Raw genomic sequence first — 21,343 nt, 5'->3', positions numbered from 1 at the left:
GGGTCACTGAGCAGGGGAAGACAGTGTAGGGGATCCCATGTGATGGTCTTTAGGCATGGGAACTGGCTTTTCTAACCTTTTATTATCTTTCCAATATTTTAACATGAGACCTAGGGGGCTAGGTCTTTTAACAAGAGATTAGGGGGACTATCTTTGTTGCTGTTTTTATCCTTTTTACTTCTTGTCTTGCTTGGGGTATTTCCCATGTTGGGTCCTAGTTAGGCTGAATCCCTTGTACTAAAGACTTCTTGCCTATTCTTCTCTGGGGGCTTGTTAAGGCGCAATCCTTTGTATCAGTGATTTCTTGCCTATTCTTCCTTGGGGAGCTTGTTAAGGCTCAATACCTCGTGTTAGAGATTTCTTGCCTATCCTTTAGCTCCACCTACTGGAGGTTTCTTGCACCCTTTTTTCGCTGCATCTGCTCTGGCCACTTCCCTCGCGGGAATATTTCAGGTCCCTCTTAGCATTGATGGCGGGTCAGTATAAACCCCTGACAGGATCCCCAAAGGGCCGCCCTAAGCTGTATGAGGTGACCACGGAACTGCCGATAGGACCCACTCACTCTGCACAGCAGTAGTGCTTAGTACCATTCACACAAGCAGTACTGCAAGCAGTAGTGCTTGTGATCATTTACACACTTTTAACCTCCAGAATCCCAACCACCAAGGAAATACTTTGTCGCCTCTGCGACCTTCTGACTTTGGTCTGTGCACAGAGTTACCTAGTCGCTGTGGTATGTGAGCCTCCTTTCCCCAAGCTGCCGGCCTGTTTCTTTCCCATGTTGCTGAGAGTCTGGGTTTATTTGTCACACTGGGTGGGCCTCAATTCCTTTATCCCTGAGGCTGCTGCAACGAGGCAGTGGGGCGCACCTCTTCACGGGAGAGGACCAAGACCCTTTCCCAGAGGAGAATGGGAATCCCGGATGAGCCCCCAGATTTGTTGGAGATAAATGCTCAGTGCCAAAAGTTTTCTCAGCAAGGCAATTTACTTCTGCAGAAGGGTGTATCTTGCAGATGGAGCAATGGCAAAAGCACAGGGAGCACAGGAGAGAAGGGGTTTTTATCTCTAATGCATAGTCCCTACCTCTGTGTCACTCCCGCATGGGCTGGGTTCGGACTACACAATCTAAGCTGACCCGATTGGCTACTTGTGAATATTTTTTCCAAATAAGAAAAGGGGAAGGTGAGTTACAGTGATGGGATGTGTGGTTTCGAAGGGTGATGTGTGGTTTCTAATGGGTGGAATGGGTGCAGAGTGTTTAACCAAGGGAACAGTTGTAAGCTATTGATAAGAGCTGACAGGAAGATTGGTTTTTTTTTTTTTTACAGTAACTAGAGGCAAGGAGGCATGGAGAACAAGAAAGTTGAGTTTGAGAACAAAAAACGAGGAAGTTAACAGCCTGAACCTTTGAAGAGAAATTCAGAAAAATTCATTGTATCTTACAGACATAAGTTTTCAACTCACTTGTGTAAATATCTATGAGTGTGATTGCTGGGATTGTGTGGTAAGACTACATTTAGCTTTGCAGGAAACTGCTGATGTGTCTTCCAGAATGGCTGTACTATTTTACATTTCTGCAAACAGTGAGTGAGAGTTCCTGTTGCCTCACATTTTCACCAGCTTTTGGTGTTGTCAGTGTTTGGGATTTTAGCCATTCTGTTCCAGTGGATGTATAATGGTATGGCATTGTTTTAATTTACAATTCCCTAATGACATATGATGTTGAGCATCTTTTCATAGCTTATTTGCTACCTGTATATCTTCTTTTGTGAGGTATCAGTTCAGATTTTTTGTACACTTTTTAATTCATTTGTTTTATTATTGAGTTTTAAGAGTTTTAAGAGTTCTTTGTATATTTTGGATACTAGCCCTTTATCAGATATGTGTATTGCAAATATTTTCTCCCAGTCTATGGCTTGTCTTTTCATCCTGTTTCATAGTGTCTTTCTTTCAAAGAGCAGAAGTTTTTAATTTTAACGAAGCCCACTTTTCCATTTTTTTTTTTTTATGGACTGTGCTTTTGGTGTTGTATGTAAAAAGTCCTCATCAAACCAAAGGTTACTTGGATTTTTCCTGTTATCTTTTAGAAGTTTTATAGTTTTGCATTTTACTTTAGGTCTATGATGCAGTTTGAGCTAATTTTTTAATTTTTGTGATTTTTTGTGCATTTTGAGTTAATTTTTGTGTAAGTTGATGTGTGTTTATTTGCATGTAGATGGTCGCTTATTCTAGTACCATTTTTCAGAAAAAGACTGCCATCTCTTTTTGATGTCCTCTTTCAATGATGCACTGTTTTTTTGAGACAGAGTCTCACTCTTGCCTTGGCTGGAGTGCAGTGGCTTGATCACAGCTGACTGTAGCCTCAACCTCCCAGGCTCAATCAGTCCTGCCATCTCAGCCTCCCGTGTAGCTGGTATCATAGATGTGGACCAGGGTTTCACCATGTTGCCCAGGTTGGTCTTGAACGCTTGGGTTCAAGCAGCACACCCACCTTGGCCTCCCAAAGCACTGGGATTACAGGCATGAACCACCATGCCTGGCCTCAGTGGCACAGTTTTGAGGGTGAATTATGATAACTAAAATTGAAGAAGAAACCTGAGATTGTTGTAATTAATAATTTGACTTCATATTATGCCTTTAAAAATAGCTTAGGAGGAAGTAACATGTTGAGTAAGAGCCTGGGCTCTGGGATAAATTCCGAATTTGCTATTTACTTGCTGTGACATTGGACAAGTTACTGAACTGTGCCTCAGTTTCCTTGTATGTAAATGTATTTTTAGGTTAAATGAACAATATTTAATATAAATTGTTTAGTACAGCATCTTGCATATGTTATAACTATGGAAGATTATTAGTAATAAAGACTTCTTTAGATGTTTTATATATTTTTTATTCATCAGTTCCTCTTATTTTATTCTCTATAGTGTATTACAGGAAAATATAATAGTGTTAACCTATGAACTGTTTCTGTAGTTATTGATGTCATCTGGCAGAAGCAGATTTACATAAGGGAGTTTAATGACTGACCTAGAATAACCATCATAAAGAGCATAAAATGTAAAAAATGGAGTTCTAAATGCATGCTTATATGCTCAGTATTTTCTGAAACCACTAAATACCATTAAATACCTCAAGACTAAAGGTTTGATGTGTAAGATGGTAAAAAAAAAAAAAAAAAAGAGCTGTAGTGCTTTATTTTTATTTTTTATTTACTTCTTTTTTTGAAATAGGGTCTCTCCCTGTCACCCAGTCTGGAGTTCACTTTATAAAACATATTTCCTTCCTTTGCATATGACGTATTACACACTACCGGCTTGCTTAATATATTTAGGATTGTTTCTTATTTTAGATTTTGAGTTATCTCTCCAATAAGAATACAAGTTCTTTAGGATAATGTGTCTTCAGTTTTTCAGTCTGTCACCATTTCTGGATGGAGAAGCTCATGTTTCTTAATTGCTTAATAAGTTAAGCAATTTGGATAATTGGATAAGCTATTACTTTTAAATTATTGCTTTATTTTATCTTGCCATTTGATTCTTCCTTCTAGAGTGGGTAGAGGGACCATTTACAATATAATAGCGAAATGCATATCTGTTTTTAAAGTTAGAACTGGAAGGCCAGTAAGATAAACAAGGGTCCTTTAGGGCAATACCTTGAGTAAAATAGCAAAGCAATTTTTTTGTTTGTTTCAAGTAATTGCTAGTGAATAAGGAGTATTTCTATACTTCTGTATATTCAGCATTTTTCTTTGTGTTAGGAAACAAGATGATAATTGTTTAATGCAGTGATAGGAACTGCTGTTCTGCTGAGTTATCACAGACTTTGGGTTTTGTCAGTTAAAACAAATTTTGAGTGTTAGGTTTTGTTTTTTTAACAGGTGTTGACATTAATTTTATTTCTATGTTTGGGAACTTGTAAATTTGTCTGACATTGATTCTAAAACTTTTATTGTAGCATAATATTATTATGATCTCTGTGTATCCAAGCTTTTTTCCTAAAACTGCTAGATGGCATAGATCTGCTTTTTTTTTTTTTTTTTTTTTTTGAGTCGGTGTCTTACTCTGTCGCCCAGGCTGGAGTGCAGTGGCGTGATCTTGGCTCACCGCAACTTCTGCCTCCCGGGTTCAAGCAATTCTCCTGCCTCAGCCTCCTGATGAGCTGGGATTTCAGGTGCCCGCCACCATGCCCACCTAATTTTTGTATTTTTAGTAGATACGGGGTTTTGCCATGTTGGCCGGCTGGTCTTGAACTCCTGACCTCAAGTGATCTGCCCACCTTGGCTTCCCAAAGTGCTGGGATTACAGGCATGAGCCACTGCCCAGCCAGATTTGCTTTTTAAATTAAATTTTTGTCTCTGAGTCATTTAGTAATTAAGTTAGTCATGGTACCCCCTTCTCTTAGATGCTTTAATTGGCGATACTCTGGGGGTATTGCAACAACAAAACTGATGATCAGAATTAGTTTAACAACATAAATATTCTTAATGAGGATATCTTCTGAATTATCATAATAAAGTAGTGTTTATGTTTTTCTGTTACATAAAAAAATCGAGGACTTTCTTTGGTAAGTTGTACTTCATACCAGTTTTAGTCATTTAGCACATTAGACAGTACCAGTGAGCTATACATTATGTAGACTATAGATATGTTAAGAAGTACATTCTATTCATGATAAAACTAATAAACTAGGAATAGAAGGAAACTTGCTCCATCTGATAACATCTATGAAAAAACCCGGAGCTAATACATAGTTAATGGCAAAATATTGGATGCTTGCTGCCTAATATTAGGAGCAACATAAGGGTGTCCTCTGCTGCCACTTTTTTTTTAACATTGTACTAGAGTTTCTAGCCAGAGCAATTAGGCAGGAAAAGAAGTAAAAGGCATCAGAGTGATAAGGAAGAAGTATAGCTATCTCTATTTGCAGATATTTATAGAAACATCCTAAGAAATTTGCTAAAAATCTATTAGAGTTAATAAATGAGTTCAGCAAAGTTGAACTCATTTTATGTAGGCTCAGTGTATAAAAATCAACTATGTTTCTGTACAGTAGAAATGAGCAAACTGAAACTGAAATTAAGGAAACAGTTCCATTTATAATGCCATCTAAAGGAACAAAATACTTATGAATACATTTAACAGAAGTATAAAACGTATAATATGGAAATTACAAAACATTGTTGAAAGAAATTAATGAATACCTAAAAAAAAAGGATGGACATCCTATGTTCATGAATTGGAAGACTTAATATTGTTTAAATAATAGTGCTCTCCTAGTTGATCTACAGATCCAATGGTTTATCAAAATTCCAGTTGCCTTTTGCAGAAGGCAAAGTTCCAATTGCCCTTTGCACAAATTGATAAACTGATCCTAAAATTCATATGGAAATACAAGGGATCCTGTATTAGTTTCCGAGGGTTGCAGTAACAAAGTACCAAAACTAGGTGGCTTAAAACAACCGAAATTTTTCTCACAGTTTAGAAGCTGGAGGTCCAAAATCAAGGTGTGTTGGCTCTGACTGCTCTAGGGAATTATCCCTGCTTGCTGCTTCTAGCGTTTGCTAGCAATCTCTGACATTTCTTGGCTTGTAGATCACTAAAGTCACTTAGATTTCCTCTACCTGTGTGTCTTCATATTATTTGCTCTCTCTGTATGTTTGTGTGTCCAAAATTCTTTTTGTAAGGACACCAGTCATATTGGATTAGGGCCCATGGGAATGACCTCATTTTAATTTTAATTTTTTTTTTTTTGAGATGGAGTCTCACTCTCTTGCCCAGGCTGGAGTGCAGTGGCACGATCTCAGCTCACTGCAACCTCTGCCTCCTGGGTTCAAGCAATTCTTCCACCTCAGCCACCCGAGTAGCTGGGATTACAGGTGCCTGCCACCACGCCTAGCTAATTTTGTGTATTTTTAGTAGAGGTGAGGTTTTGCCATGTTGTGGTCATGAGCTCCTGACCTCAAGTGATCTGCCCTACTTGGCCTCACCAAAATGCTGGGATTACAGGCATGAGTTACCTCCACCTCTCCTGGCCCTCATTTTAATTTGATTACCTTTGTGAAGACCGTATTTCTAAATAAGGTCACATTCTGAGTTACTTTGTGATTAGGAGTTTAACATATCTTTTTTGGGGTACCCAGTTCAACCCATAACAGACTCTGAATAGCCCCTCAAAAATTGAAAAATAAAGAATAAAGTTAGAGGAATCACATTTCTCAATTTAAAAATTTACATCAATCCAGACGGTGTGGCGCTTGGATATAGATTCATGGAGTATGATCATTAGTCTAAAAATAAGCCCCTACCTTTATGGTCAATTGGTTTTGACAAGGATACCAAGATAATTAAATGGTGAAATAATTTTTTTACCCCCACAAATGGTCTCAGACAGCTGGATATTTGCATGCAAATGAATGAAGTTTAACTCCTACCTCATACCATCTACAAAAATTATGTCAAAATGGATTAAAGACCTAAGTGCTAGAGCTAAAACAAGTAGGAGCTAAAACTCCTAGGAGAAAACATAGGAGTAAGTTTTTCTGACCTTGGGTAGGCAGTGGCCTCTTAGATGTGGTACCAAGTACACAAGCAACAAAAGAAAAAATGGATACCTTGAACATTATCAAAAATAAAACCATTTGTGCTTCAAAACACCATCAAGAAAGAGATAACAGAAAGGGAAAATACTTGCAAATTATATCTGATAAAGGACTTGTATCCAGAATACAAGAAGAACTCTTACAGTTCAATAATAAAATAAAGTCCAATTAAAAATTTGGCACAGGTTCTGAATAGACAGAACCTATGTATATCTACTTCTACAAGGAAGATGTACATAATGGTTGATAAGTGCATGTATTAGTCTATTCTTATACTGCTATAAAGAACTACCTGAGACTGGGTAATTTATGAAGAAAAGAGGTTTAATTGACTCACAGTTCCAAAGGCTGTATAGGAAGCATGGGTGGGAGGCCTCAGGAAACTTAAATCATGGTGGAAAGTGAAAGGGGAAGAAAGCACATCTTACCGTGGTGGAGCAGGAGAGAGAGAGAGAGAGCGAGCGAGCAAGCAAAGGGGGAAGTGCCACACACTTTCAAACAACTAGATCTCATGAGAACTCACTATCACAAGAACAGCAAGGGGGAAGTCTGTCCCCATGATTCAGTCAACTCCCACCAGGCCCCTCCTCCAATACATGAGGATTACAATTTGAGATGAGATTTGGGTGGGGACACAGAGCAAAACCATATCAATGCACGAAAAGATGCTCAACATCATTAGCCGTTATGGAAATAAAAATCAAAACCACGAGATACCACTTCAGACTCATTAGGATGGCTAGAATAAAAAAGTCAGATTATAACCAATGTTTGTTAGGATATGGAGAAATTGGAACCCTCGTACACTGCTGTGGGAATGTAAAATGGTATAGCTGCTTTGGAAAACAATCTGGTAGTTCTTAAAATACACACATAGAGTTACCATATAACCTAGCAATTCTATGCCTAGTTATATATAACCATATGTTCATATATACACATGTTCATAGCATTATTCATAATAGCTAAAAGTAGAAAAACAACCCAAACATCTATCAGTTGATGAATGGAGAAATCAAATACGGGATTTCCATAAATGGATTATTACTGAGGAACCAAAAGAAATGGACCAAAGCATACTACAACATGGATGAACCTGGAAATCATTCTAAGTAAAAGAAGCCAAGCACAAAAGACCAAGTATCATATGATTCCACCTATATAAATGTCCAGAATAGGCAAATCTGTAGACAGAAAGTAGGTTACTGTTTCCTTAGGGCTGGAATGGAAGGATTGGGGGATGACACCTAAGAGGTACAGTGTTTCTTTTTGGGGTAATGAAATTGATTGGGGTGATGGTTGCACAAGCCTGTGAAAGTACTAAAAATCGTTCAGTGTGCACTTTAGGTGGGTGAATTATTTGTTATGTGAATTAAAACTTAATGAAGCTGGTTTAAAAAGTACATTCAATTATTACAAGGATAAGGGACCCTATGTTCTAGGGAAATGTACATATTGGAATATTTAACTAACATGAGATGTTATAAAGTAGAATATATATGCTGCCAAATGGATGGTGTAGATCAGTGCTGTTCAGAAAGTATATTGCAAGCCACGTATATAATTAAATTTTTCTAATAGCCACATTTTTATTTTTTAGAGAAGGGGTTTCACTATTTTGCCCAGGCTGGACTTGAACTCTTGGGCGCCAGTGATCCTCCTGCCTCAGTCTTCTGAGTAGCTGGGACTACAGGAACATGCCACTGCTCCCGCCTTCTAAGAGCCACTTTTTAAAAACTTAAAAGAAATGGATGAAATTAATTTTTTTTTTTTTTTCGAGACAGAGTCTCACTCTGTTGCCCAGGCTGGAGTGCGGTGGCACAATCTCGGCTCACTGCAACCTCCGCCTCCTGGGTTCAAGCGATTCTCCTGCCTTGGCCTCCTGAGTAGCTGGGACTACAGGTGCCTGCTACTACCCTTGGCTAATTTTTGTATTTTTAGTAGAGATGGGGTTTCACCATATCGGCCAGGCTGATATTGAACTCCTAACCTTGTGATCCGCCTGCCTCGGCCTCCCAAAGTGTTGGGGTTACGGGCATGAGCCACCACGTGCAGGCTGAAGTTAATTTTAATAATATATTTTATTTACCCCAATATATAAAAATCTTAACATTTCAATATGTAGTCCTTATAAAAATCATTATTGAGATATTTTACATCCTTCAAAAAAAATTAAGGCCTTAAAATCTGTTATGCATTTCAGAACGTTCGATTCAAACTTTGCCACTTTCAGGTGTTCAATAGCTCATGTAGTGACTAGGACAACATAAGTAGAGACATTAAGTGTTAATCCAGAGGGAGGAGTAATCATTGTAGTCTGGAATGATTAGGAAAAGTCACAGAACTTGAGTTATTTTGCTCATTCTTTTATTTACTGATTTCAGTCATTTATCCACAAATATTTGAGCTCTTACTGTTTATAAAAAACTAGCAAAAAATGCAGATATGTCTTATCTCCTCATGGACAGTGCATTAAACAGCTAATTATATACTTACTTAGGGCCGGTTGCTTAAGAAGTAGTGGAAAGAGTATAGGCTTAGATTTAAATATTCCCTGTGAAACAGAGGATGATGATAACTGCATTGTGGGATTGGTGGGAGTAAGTAAAATTGGTTTGTCACATGCCTAACACTGTGCTTGTTGTTAAGTGTTTTCTCCTTCTCCTACTTCACCCTCTGTCCCTCTACTTCCTTGTTGAATACGTGAGGTGGGCCATGGGAAAAAAAGGCTTAGGAAGTAGCAGAGTCCTGACTACCCAAGGACTTGAGAATGAGTTCTTACCCTCGTTTCTTATCCTCAGTCGCCTTTCATGGGCCTTTCCAGGGCCCTGCTTCCTGGACCCAGACTCAAGTTTGTATTATTAGTACTAAAGCTTATTAACCAGTATTAAAGGGGTTTTGGCGGGCTAATTTAGGAATGTAATTATTGCTTTTTCTAGAGATTTTTATCTACGTTTCATTCCACACAACTATTTTATTAATGAAAATTTGAAATGCTATCTGCTAAATTAGTTTGCCTCTTACTCAGCTAAGAATGTGTTTTAGAAATATTTCAAGAAGTGTTGATATAAAAATTATTTTATACCTTTTTTGAAATTCTAGACCTACCATTAAATACTTAGCACTTCGGTCCATGTAATTTTTACATTGTATGATATCTTGGAATTTTAACATACTCTTTTACAGTAAGACTTGTTAGGTCTAGTTACATTATGTTTGAGATAATAATAGATGAGTTTGTTGGGAACAGTTATAGTGTATTGAACAGAGTTTGTTAGGAGTAGTTTTTATAGTGTATTGAATACTGGATTTAGATTGGGCAGATCTTGGTTTTCCATTTGTTAGCTATGTGGTTGTGTAAGTACATTTGTTCACTGGTTTTTGATTCATACAGAAGATATAGCTTGACTAATATGCTCAGGACATTATTGTGTGTTTACTTATTTAAAAATCGTGATTAAGTGCTTTGAAGGAAAAGAACTGGTTACTGTGAATATAGTAACAGGTGAAAACTATTTTAGGTTGGATTGTCCTAGAGAAGGCATCTCTGAAGAAGTGAGGTTTAAGCTGAGACATAAAGGATAAAAAGGAAGGGATTAGGGATGGGGGTGGTAAAAGAATATTGTAAGGAAAGGGAACATCATGTGAAAAAGTCCTGAGGTGGCAAAATGCTTTGTGTATTCAATAAATTGAAAGAAGCCTAGTGTGACTGAAGGATTGTGAGCAAGGGAATAATGGCATGATATGAGAATGAAACTAGACCTTACAGGGTTTTGTAAAAGATGCTGAAGGCTTTAAAGAGTTTTAATCAGGGGAATGAGACACAAGTGTAACTCCAAAGTGGGGAGTTGAATATAGGAGTCTCTAAAGGTTGAAAGAGTAGTCTGGTCTACAGAAATACATTTGAGAACCAACAGCTCTCAAATGGTAATAATTTGGATAAATACCATGTATTTAAAGATCTGGGAATGCATGAGATAATCTGGGGAGAGTATGGAGACAGAAGATAGAAGAGAAAGGGAGTCTAGGACCAAGCCTAGAAGAACCCCAACGTTTAGAAGCTGATAGGGAAGGAACTAGCATAGGAGGACCTCAAGTGAGCAGAGTTTTTTGGATGACTGAGGAAATATAATGGTTCTGAAATAGCAATAGGGAACAAGGAGGATGTGATTTTTTTTTTCCAACTAGATATAAACCTTTATTTCACAACTTTGTCATAATTCACCTTTTAAAAGACAGACTGGGGGACACAGCTGAAAACACTGGGAGGCCAGATGCTGGTGTCTTTCAAGCCAGAGCATAGCCGTGGTCACTCTAGGGCCCATGTGTTCCTGTGGCTCTCAGGCATCATGGACCAGATACACCAGTACTGTCCAATCCCAGTTTTACTTAGAGCCACCTCCTTTTTTGGGGGCCATTGTCCTCATTTCGTGCCAGATTTTCACTAGAAGCTCCCTGTTCTTCCAAAACAGTTAATGACCATAAGTAACATACCATATTCCAAAGAGAGCTCCCCCAGGATGCACTGCATGATAAAAAAATTTCCATCCCATGAACATTTCTGCTGTATCCATGGCCATAATGGCTTTTAGGGCATTCTCTGCTATGAATGTGAACATCTGAAGGGAAATAATGGCAAGCCTCCTTTCTGGGATCTTAGTGCAGACAGCTGCAAAGACCATCATGATGGTGCCAGATGCACCAAGTGATGGTCCCTATCTTCCTGTGGCAACTTTACACACATAACTGACACAATTGGAAATAACACCTGCAGATAATAACACTGCTCTTGATCCAGAATGTTCACTGTGCTGGAGGCGAAGCTCCACAAAACATAAGATATTTGCTGCCATGTGAAATAAGGAGAAATGACTGAATGTTGACAGCAACATTGGAAAAGAAAGGGCTTTTGAGGCTGGATTAGATGCGAAATATCTGATCATTGTCCGCTGCAGAGAAGGTACTCTCTATAAACAGAATACAAAGACATTCATTTGCAGCTGTGATAACCTGTCATAGTCTGGTGGCCATCGCTTAGGTTATTCTACCACTTGTTAATCTCCTTTCTGAAGTCTCTTTTTTGTGATCTTATGCTATCCCAACCGTCAGCTTTTATATCATCAAAATAACTCTGGACCCTGGATTTCAGTGATTCATATTGCCAAATAGTAGCTGATCCAAATGCACAGCCTGTAAACCCAACAGTAAAAAATAAAGATTTTATGAGAGTCCCTATAGGATACAGAGAAGGATAAAAGGCCGTTTCTTCCACAGGAGGAATCAAAGCACTTCTCTTGTATGCTTCACCACTTGTGCCTGTGTCTGATCTTTGAGGTTCAGCCTTCCTGGGTGCTTTTCTGAATCCACATTTTTGCTGAAGAAGCCAAACCTGCGTCTGAGCAGCCGTGGCGGGGCTAGGGCCGCAGTGAGTTCCTTGCAGCTGCGGCCGCCCACTGGCGGAGACCACGCCTGGTCGCTGCCCCAACCTCTCTCTGCCCCGCCTCACCAGGCCATCTTCCCAACCTCTGCCCCACCATGGCCTGCAAGGACATGGTTTTGAGACGTGTGGAGGAACTGAATAACATCAGCCTCTGTGGGATTTATTAAAGTAGCATATTTGGGGGAGTTATGTTTTCCATAAGGCTAGAAAGTGGAGTTTGCTGATCACAGAAGAGGTAGAGTTGAGGAGCTCATTCAGATGAGACGGATGTGTAGAGTAGTAGGGGCATGAGAGTTAACAGTATTTCTGGTGGAGACTTACGTAAACAAGGATATGAGGTGTTGATAGATTTAGGCCTTTTAATCTCTTGTAGGCTAGAGGGATCTATGGCCTTAGTGGCATAGTCTGGAAGGTTTCAAATAGTTTGTTGGGTAAAGGACGAGTTTCTCGTGAGATAAATCTGTCTCAGCAGGTTCTAGTTATGGTATGATGAGGCTCCAGGCTGGCCTCTTCATTTCTTTTATCTATTAAGTAGTAATAATACCTCATTAATTGTTATTTAAATGGACAGTCACATAGTGATTAATAAAAGTTAAGACTAGATAAACATACAGCCTTTTACGAAATCTTTTAAACACACATCCCAGTCAGTCATGCTCTAGCCAAGTTATTTTCTTGTCACTCTTTTCTGTACTGAATATAACAATGCCTAATTGAAGAATAAACATTGACTATGAATGAGGCACTCAATTCATCTCTTTGCTGATTATACTCAATTTTAGAGCTAAGGATAAATTATTCAAGAAATAGTTGCTGATTTTTTAGTTTGAAGTGTTCTATAAGCATATTGGATTTTTTTTTAGAACCCAGTGACAGTAATACTTCTTTGGAAAGAATATCATTGAATATCTTTTTAGAACTTTAAGCAAATTTATCTTTAAAACATTTTATATGCTCAGTGTAGATAATTTGGAAATTACAGAGAGATACAAAAAAGAAAATAAAAATTTGCCTGTATTCTCACTATCTAGAGAAAACTGTTTACCAAAAATGGTGTGTTTGTGTAGCATTTGTTTTCAAAATTGGGATCACAATATATAGCAATTTGTAGCTATATACTCTGCTTTTTCATGTAATCTTATGTCATGAATATTTTCCTAAACCATTAAATATTCTTGGAAAATGTAATTTTAATGAGTGCTTAATAGTCTGTTCATTGTGAGTGTATCATAGTTTACCTAATGATTCTCTGCTATTGGACATCTGGATTGGCTCTAATTTATTGATATGGTAAATAATGCCTTAATGAATATCTGTGTAAATCTATTATTTTCTTCCAGTTTCTTTTTACTTTCTTTTGCCATATTCCTAGAAAGGGAAGTACTGGGTCAAAGAACAGGGCTTCATTTTTGTTGCTCCTGCTTTTTTTTTTTTTTTTTCCTGAGACGGAGTCTTGCTCAGTCACCCAGGCTGGAGTGCTGTGGCATGATCTTGGCTCACTGCGACCTCCGCCTCCTGGGTTCAAGTGATTCTCCTGCCTCAGCCTCCTGAGTAGCTGGGATTGCAGGCACGCACCACCACACCTGGCTAATTTTTTGGTATTTTTAGTAGAGACAGGGCTTCACCATGTTGGCCACACTGGTCTTGAACTCCTGACTTCAAGTGGTCTGCCTGTCTTGGCCTCCCAAAGTGCTGGGATCACAGGCGTGAGCCACCGTGCCTGGCCGCTCCTGCTGCTTTTTTTTTTTTTTTTTTTTTTGGGAGTCTTGCCCTGTGGCTCAGACTGGACTGCAATGGTGCGATCTCAGCTCACTGCAACCTCCGCCTCCTGGGTTCAAGTGATTCTCCTGTCTCAGCCTCCTGAGTAGCTGGGATTACAGGCGCATGACACCACGCCTGGCTAATTTTTTGTCCTGCTGCTTTTAAGGAAAATTATACTTCAAGATTTCATATTTAAAAACCAACGTGGGTCGGGCTCGGTGGCTCACGCCTGTAATCCTAGCACTTTAGGAGGCCGAGGTGGGTGGATCACTCGAGGTCAGGAGTTCAAGACCAGTGTGACTAACATGGTGAAGGCCCGTCTCTACTAAAAATACAAAAATTAGCCAGATGTGGTGGTGCGCGCCTGTAATCCCAGCTACTTGAGAGGCTGAGGCACGAGAATCACTTGAACCTGGGAGGTGGAGGTTGCAGTGAGCCGAGATTGCCCTCTAGCCTGGGCAACAGAGTGAGACTCCATCTCAAAGAAAAAAAAAAAGAGTGTGTGTTTGTGTGTGTGTGTGTGTGTGTGTGTGTGTGTATTTGGCGTTATAGCATTGCTTATTTCTCTGTTTCCAGCAGTGGTTTATTTTTGTGTGGATTAGCAGACCCCCTTGTGGTAATAAATCCTTACAGGTTCTCTTTGGCTTATATGTTGAGAACAACTACTATAGATTATAAACTACCTCAGTTCTCTCCCGTATCCTTTGTTTCACTGCTCTTGCTCCAGCAGATACCTTCTCATTGCCTCTAACAAATAACTCTTTCTCCTTTATTCAGTGATTGTTTTTTCCTAGCATCCCTTGCTTGATATTTGGGGAAAGTTTTAAGACTTTTAGAAAATCGTGTTTGAGAGCACCTGGTTTTATTGTATCGCTCGTTAGCCTTGAGTGTTTATTTTTTAATATTTGCTGATTTGTGAGATGAAATATGATAGGTATATTTGGGGGTAGGAGGAATGTCTGAAATACATTTTCTTTCCCAACTTATGATTTAATAAGAGCTGGAAGGAGAAAAGTAAGCTATAAAACCCAGTATTTGACATTTTATCCTCTTAATCTGGCTACCGTCCATCATAATTTCAGAGCTGAAAGGGCTTTAAATTTCATATTTATTCAGTCCTTTCAGTGTACAGATAGGGAAACTAAGGTCTAAAAAGGACATTCCTTGACTTCCTCAAGGTCATAAGCCAAACAGTGGTAGAAGTTTGGCCTGTTTTTTCATAACTTAGTGTGTTGGTTTTTCTACAAACATCTTTGCCTCTCTGCCCCATGCGTCCCCCAACCTGCCTTTTAGGTTGACTAACTTTTAGGTGACTAATTTTTTTCTGTTTGGATGCCTGGTAGACTCTTTTTTATCCTTGAGTTTAACCACAGTACTTTGATCATCCTGAGTCAGTTCTTGCATACATTGTACCTTTTTGTCCTGCAGATATAGTGCTCTCAATTTCAAGGAAAGTTTCAACGAAATTTTCTATTCATGTGTGGCATCTACTTATGGAACAATAATTATCCTTATATTGGATCATCTTTGTTCTTCATATTTGCTATCTTCTCCAGAATTACTTCAATCTCTTAAGTGATTCCCTCTGCATTCACTATTATGATTTCCTTTCTTCCCTGCCATTAATTTTTCACTGTGTTTTTTTCTGTTCTTTGCTGTTTCTAGTTTATTAGATCTCTGATGTTTTGTTCTGCTAAGAACAAACTGAGAACTGTTGTAGGCTAAAAAACAGCCCTCCAGAAGATATCTGTCACCCAGGCTCATTGCAACTTCCGCCTCCTGAGTTCAAGTGATTCTCATGCCTCAACCTCCCAAGTAGCTGGGGTTACAGGCACCCACCACCATGCCCAGCTAAATTTTTGTATTTTTAGTAGAGATGGCCAGGCTGGTCTCAAACTACTGGTGTCAAGTGATCTGCCTGCCTCCGTCTCCCAAAGTACTGGGATTACAGACATGAGCCACCACACCTGGCCCCCAGAAGAATCTTACTATCCATTAGCAGTCACTCCCCATCTCCTGACACACACTGCCTGCTTTAGATAACCAGGTAGATTAGTGAGTCTATCTTCTTTCTATAGATTTGCTTATTCTGAACGTTTCATGTGAACAGGATCATACAATATGCAGTCTTCTGTGACTGTCCACTTATTTTCAGTTTGTTAAACTCCTTCAAGATCTTTCTTTTTACATGCCTTCTGCCATTAATGTTATCCCTTCCCACTCCATTGCTTCCCTCCTCCCCCTACCCTCTCACACATTTCAGAATTTCAGCTGAAATACCACTTTTTTGGAGGGACCTACCCTGATTGGATTCTAGATACTCCATTATGGACTTAATTGTACCCCACCATTCTCTTTTGTACCTCTTACTTCAGTTATTATCTAATGCAGCAGTTATTTGTATAAATAGTATCTGCTTTTCTCATGAGGTAGGGAGTTTGTTGTTGTTTTGATAAATACTTAGATGAACATATTCAGGCACTTTACCCAGTGGGAGGGGAAGGAGGTTTTCAGAGAAGAGAGATATGTGTACGTATGTTAACTATTAATGTAGCAATGAAAATGTAAGCTGAAAAAATAGATAATTAGTAGTTAACTAGGCTGTATGTGTGTAGACTGGACAGGTACCATAAAGAATGTCAAAGAATGTCTATTATACTCTCCCAGAAATACCATGAATCTGGAATTGTTTTTTTTGAGACAGGGTCTTGCTGTGTTGCCCAGGCTGGAGTGCAGTAGTGGCTCCAGTAGTGGAGAGCATACATGGCTCACTGCGGCCTTGACCTCCTGGGCTCAAGCAGTTCTCCCACCTCAGCCTTCCAAGTAGCTGGGACCACTGGTGTGTGCCACCATGCCTGGCTAATTAAAAAAAAATTTTTTTTGTAGAGACAGTATCTCACTATATTGCCCAGGCTGGTCTTGAACTCCTGGGCTCAAACAGCAGTCCTCTCACTTGGCCTCCCAAAGTGCTGGGATTATGGGTGTGAGCCATTAAAACCTAAGACTGTTAAGTGCCAGCTTAATTTTTGGAGTCCATTTATGTTGTTGGTTAGAATATTTGGAACATTTACCCTACCTGAAAAGTTGAATAAAACTGATATATTCTGTTTTAAATTTGGATTCATCAGTTCAGTTTTTCAAGCTCATTTGTAAATAATGGGGCATATTGCCTACGTGGGTCACAATTTGTTTCAGGAAGGTGCTGCATCATCTGCTTTGATGGAGATCTTAATGAAATTGGCTGCTCTTGACCTCTGAGATTGACCATTTCTTCATCTTTTCATGGTACCTAGATTGTCAGGTACACTGTTCTCTTCTCCCTTAGTGTTTGCTTTACTCTTTAGTGGATATTGGAGATACCTAGGACAAAGGTTTGTGATGAGGGTGTGTGTATGAGGGTCTTAAGATAAGGGAAATGGTATTTTTCTTCTTGATTAAATTTAAGGGGCATCATGAAATTTAAGTAACACCTTAAGAGTAATAGGTCAGATGGCTTTCTGTTGATATTATTGATCTATAAAGTTATTGCTAGCACTGTGTTTACCATATTAAGTATTAAAACCTTATATTCTGTGGGACTCTTCACATGGGTATTTAGTTTCAGTTTTTATAATGGAAATTGGTGAGAAAAAAGGATGACTCTACAAATTTTTATTTTGTAGTTAACTTTTATTACAATTTCATCTAGGATGCATGAAAGTACATGGAATTTAGGGGCAGTGTTGGACATAACCTTGGAGGGACCCAGCTCAGGAAAGTCTTCAGTGGAACCTTCGTCTTATTATTTGCATATATTCACATCAAACCCTTTTAAAGTTTCCACTGATTTTTTTTTTTTTTTAATGAGTATGTGTTCAATGCTTCTGCAGGTTGTAGAGGTATGGTATAAAAAAGAAATTCACCAGCAGTCACAGCTAGCAGACTTGGGCTAGTCCTATCCTGGTATATCATTAAGTCAGGTAGTTAACAGTAGGAGATGACAAAGACCATTTAAAAAAGGGCAGAGTTAGGCATGTACATATTTCCCAAGGATGAAAGTTCTGTTTCAAGGGAAATTGTTTCCTACTTTAATGTCCTTATCTACTTTTGACACTGCGAATAATGAGTAAGCACTGTGGGAGACACTCTGCTTTGGCATCGGATGTCCTAAGACATTCTTCCATGACCCACCAATAAGAGGATTAGTCTTATTTTATTTCTCAGGCAGTGATAAAGGAACCAAGTCCCAGTTGTAGACCCACTGTGAGTGCAGGATTATTCCAGTGGCTTTTATTTAATAGAGCCAGTTAGCATCTCTTCTAGTAGAGCTTTGTGGGGAGAAAGAAATGCTAAGTGGACTGCTTTGTGAATTGACCCACTTAATCTGACAGTACTCTTCCTCCTTGAAGAGGTGGACTTGGACTTGCCCTATTTGAATGGCATTGCCAGGTTCTCTAAAGGCTGGTCTTTTTTTCTTTCGTTTCTTTCTTTTCCTCTCTCTCTCTCTTTTGTGGGGAGAGGATTGGGAGGTGTTAAGCAACTTTTTAGAGGGAGGAAGATAAGGCAAATACAAAAACCAATATGGATTTGATTATAAGTAACTGTAATCAGTTAGGACAATGTTATTTAATATATGCATACCTTGACAATATTGTGGGTTTGGTTCCAGACCACCACAGTAAAGCACATCACACAATTTTTTTGGTTTCTTAGTGCATATAAAAGTTATGTTTGCACTATACTGTAGTTTATAAAGTGCAGTAGCATTATGTCTAAACAGCCTTAGTTAAAACATCCTTTATTGTTTAAAAATGCTAATAATCTGAGCCTTCAGCGAATAGTCATCTTTTTGCTGCTCAGTGTTGATGGCTATTGACTGATTAGGGTGGTGGTTGCTGAAGGCTAGGGTGGCTGTGCCAATTGTTTAAAAGGAGACAACCATGAAGTTTGCTGGATTAATTGACTCTTCCTTTCACGAAGGATTTCTCTGTTGCATGAGATGCTGTTTGATAGCGTTATATTTGTTTTTAGTTTTTAATAGAGATGGGTGTCTCACTGTGTTGTCCAGGCAGGACTCAAACTCTTAGACTCAAGTGATCATCTTACTTCTGCCTCCTGATTAGCTGGGACTACAGTAGCCAGCACCCCAGGCATTATAGCATTTTACCCATAGTAGAACTTTCAAAATTGGAGTCAGTCCTCTCAAACCCTGCTGCTGCTTTATCAGCTGAGATTATATCCTAAATCCTTTGTTCTCATTTCTGCAGTAGTCACAGCATATTCACCAGGAGTACATTCCATCTCAAGAAATCACTTTCTTTGCTCATTCATAAGAAGCAACTCCTCATCTGTTCAAGTTTGATCACAAGATTGCAGCAGTTCAGTCACATCTTCAGGCTCTGTTTCTAATTCTGGTTCTCTTTCTATTTCTACCACATCTGCACTGACTTCCTCTACTGAAGTTTAGAACTCCTCAGAATCATCCAGGATTGGTATCATCTTCCAAACTCCTGTTCCTGTTCCAATGAATCATGAATATTCTTTTTTTTTTTGGAGATGGAGTCTCACTCTGTCGCCCAGGCTGGAGTGCCGTGGCGCAATGTCAGCTCACTGCAACCTCTGCCCTCCGAGTTCAAGCGATTCTCCTGCCTCAGCCTCCTGAGTAGCTGGGATTACAGGTGCCCGCCACCATGCCCGGCTAATTTTTTTTTTTTTTTTTTTTTTTGTATTTTTAGTAGAGACGGGGTTTCTCCATCTTGGCTAGGCTGGTCTTGAACTCCTGATCTCGTGATCCACCCGCCTCGGCCTCCCAAAGTGCTGGGATTACAGGCATGAGCCACCGCACCCGCTGAATCATGAATATTCTTAATGGCATCTAGAAGTTGTTTAGTGTAGTCATCTTCATCAGTGGTCTTAGCTAAATCTTCTGGATAACTTGCTACAGCTTCTAAATCAGCACTTACTGCTTTACCTTGTACTTTTATGGTATGGAGAGGGCATCTTTCCTCTGCTAGCTTCAAACTTGGCAGCTTCCTCACTTCTGTCGGCCTTCAGAGAATTGAAGAGGGTTCTGGCCTTGCTCTGGTTTAGGCTTTGGCTTAAGGAAATGTTGTGGTTGGTTTGGTCTTCTATCCAGACCACTCAGACTTTCTCCGTATCAGCAATAAGGCTGTTTTACTTTCTTGTCATTCATCTGTTTACTGGAGTAGCACTTTTAATTTCCTTCAAGAACTTTTCCTTTGTATTCATAACTTGGCTGTTTGGCACAAGAAGCACAGCTTTCAGCCTATCTGGGCTTTTGACATATTTTCCTCACTAAGCTTAATTACTTCTAGCTTTTGATTTAAAGTGAGAGACAGGTGACTCTTCTCTCACTTGAACATTTAGAGGCCACTGTAGGCTTATTAATTGGCCTAATTTCAATATCGTTGTGTCTGGAATAAGGAGGCTGAGGAGAAGGAGGGAGATGAGGAAACAACTGATTGGTGGAGCAGTCAGGGCATACACAATATTAATCTATTAAGTTTGCCTTCATTGATCACAGATCACCATAATGGGTATAATAATAGTGAAAAGTTTGAAGTACTGCAAAAATTACCAAAATGTGACACAGAGACATGAAGTGAGCATATGCTGTTGGAAAAGTGACACCGATAGACTTGGTTAACATGGGGTTACTATAAACCTTCAATTTGTAAAAAAACATAATTTCTGCAAAGCGCAATAAAATGAGGTATGCCTATATATTTTTCTCTTAGGCATGTTCCTTATTATATTAACTATAAACAGCATCATTACTAATGAAGTTGTAAACTAGAATTTAATCAGTATTTGAAAATGTATGGTGTCCCTTGCAGAAATGGAATTAATGACAAAACTCATAGTTATTACCTGCTATTTTATTTTCCATAGTTAATTTTAAGAGGTTCTTATAAAGTTGTTTGGAGGTACTCTATCTTCGCAGCAGTTAAAATTGTAATATTTTAGGCATATCTCCTCCTCCTATTTTGTTATACAGAAAAGCTTTAGCTGATAAACAGATTGCATTCTAAAAGTTCATAAACTATTTTGGAACTTAGAAAGTATTTTTTCATAGTAAGTTTAGTAAATATGTAAATGCGAATAGGTTCCCAGGCTATCCTACAAAAGCCTAGTGAAGCCATAGTTAGCTCAAATATCTACATATTTACAGTGACACATAATAGAAAATAATATGGCAAGAATAGTAGTTAACACCAGAACACTGTTAAGAATTAGTTTTGAAAAATTTTCTTCTATGTGTGATTGATACAGGGATTTAATCAGAGGGAGGTCAGGCATAGAGACTTGCGGGAGTCTGGCAGGCCTTTCTGTGTCCTTTCAGGTACTTTATAGGTTGCTGGCATTTCTTTCTTTTGATATTGGTATACAGCAGAAATGCTATCTTTTTGCTTACCGGCTATGGTTAAGATTGTATTTTAGGTTCTGAGTGGAATGAAAATGGTAGAAAAGAAATTGTTTCCTCAGGTAAAAAAGATAGGAAAGAACAATGGAAGACAGAGTAACCTAGGATGTGTGTTTGAAAA

General features: G+C 38.9%; 1 protein-coding gene and 1 pseudogene across 2 annotated transcripts in view; one reads left to right on the top strand and one right to left on the bottom strand.

Moving 5' to 3' along the window:
- Positions 1-21,343, top strand: part of GSK3B (glycogen synthase kinase 3 beta) — a 266,798-nt gene that overhangs the window by 53,420 nt on the left and 192,035 nt on the right. The gene's annotated exons all lie outside the window — the stretch shown is intronic.
- On the bottom strand, positions 10,984-12,112 carry LOC100973238 (presenilin-associated rhomboid-like protein, mitochondrial; annotated as a pseudogene).

This window comes from Pan paniscus, chromosome 2 (assembly GCF_029289425.2).
Source record: "Pan paniscus chromosome 2, NHGRI_mPanPan1-v2.0_pri, whole genome shotgun sequence".
In the NCBI taxonomy this organism is placed as follows: domain Eukaryota; kingdom Metazoa; phylum Chordata; class Mammalia; order Primates; family Hominidae; genus Pan; species Pan paniscus.
This window is presented reverse-complemented; position numbering and strand designations above follow the sequence as displayed.